The sequence below is a fragment of the Phoca vitulina genome, unplaced genomic scaffold, assembly GCF_004348235.1.
Source record: "Phoca vitulina isolate PV1807 unplaced genomic scaffold, GSC_HSeal_1.0 scaffold7, whole genome shotgun sequence".
Lineage (NCBI taxonomy): Eukaryota > Metazoa > Chordata > Mammalia > Carnivora > Phocidae > Phoca > Phoca vitulina.
Window position 1 is genome coordinate 26,579,526 of NW_022589710.1, and position 1,244 is coordinate 26,580,769.

Consider the following 1,244-nt stretch of genomic DNA (forward strand, 5'->3'; position numbering starts at 1 on the left):
TGGACACTGGGGAGGGTATGTGTTCTGGTAAGCGCTGTGAATTGTGCAAGACTGTTGAATCTCAGATCTGTACCTCTGAAACAAATAATGCAATATATGTCAAGAAAAAAAAAAAGAAGAAGAAGAAGAATGTAGCAGGAGGGGAAGAATGAAGGGGGGGAAATCGGAGGGGGAGACGAACCATGAGAGACAATGGACTCTGAAAAACAAACTGAGGGTTCTAGAGGGGAGGGGGGTGGGAGGATGGGTTAGCCTGGTGATGGGTATTGAGGAGGGCACGTTCTGCATGGAGCACTGGGTGTTATACACAAACAATGAATCATGGAACACTACATCTAAAACTAATGATGTAATGTATGGGGATTAACATAACAATAAAAAATTTTTTAAAAAAGAAATAGCTGATTGTCAAGTTAGAAAAACTGAAAAAAAAATAAAAAAATAAAATAAAATAAAACTTTTTATTTGCTACCATCCCATTGAATCCATGAACACAAGCCCCACTGGCCACCAGTGCCAAGTTATCAAGAGATGTGTCCTCTGGGTGGCAGCCACAAAAACCAGGGTGGCAGACATGTGTATAAGCTCCTTTCTCAAAGACACTAGCAATCTGGAGTAGGGCAAAGGGAAAGCACAAAGATGGTGCCTGCTGGCCTTCCTGGTTTCTGGACAGGATGGCAGTTTGCACCTAGACTGGTGTTAAAGTAGAAGCCTGCCCCTCAGGCCACAGCTATTAAAATAAGCTAATAGGCCTCCTCATGTTTCAATCTGCTGCCTCTGTGCTGTGCAGTGGAGGGATACCTGGTTAAGAACTGTTTTTCTGTTTGTTACAGTCCTATGGTACCCGCAAATGTAAGCCCCATTTAGGGGCTTCCTCTGGGCAGCAGCTACAAAAACTGGGGCATCAGACATGTGGACGAGCTCCTTTCAGGGAGATACTGATGACCTGGAGTCAGGCAAAGGGAGAACTGGAAGATGCACCTACCAGCCTCCAGTTTCTGGACTGTATTAAATTAGAAGCCTGCCCCTCAAGCCAAAGTTTTTAAGGTAAGCAAGTAGCTTCTTTCATGGAAAGACTGGGCTTGTTTCAGTCTGCTGCCTCTGTGCTGGGCCCTGGGGGTAAGCCATGGTGAGTCCCCAGAAATCTTTTAAGAACTGTCTATTAGTTCACCAAAGACTGTGGATCTTGTAAGTCCCATTGGCTTTCAAAGGCAGATGCTTTGGGAGTCCATTTCTCAGGTGGA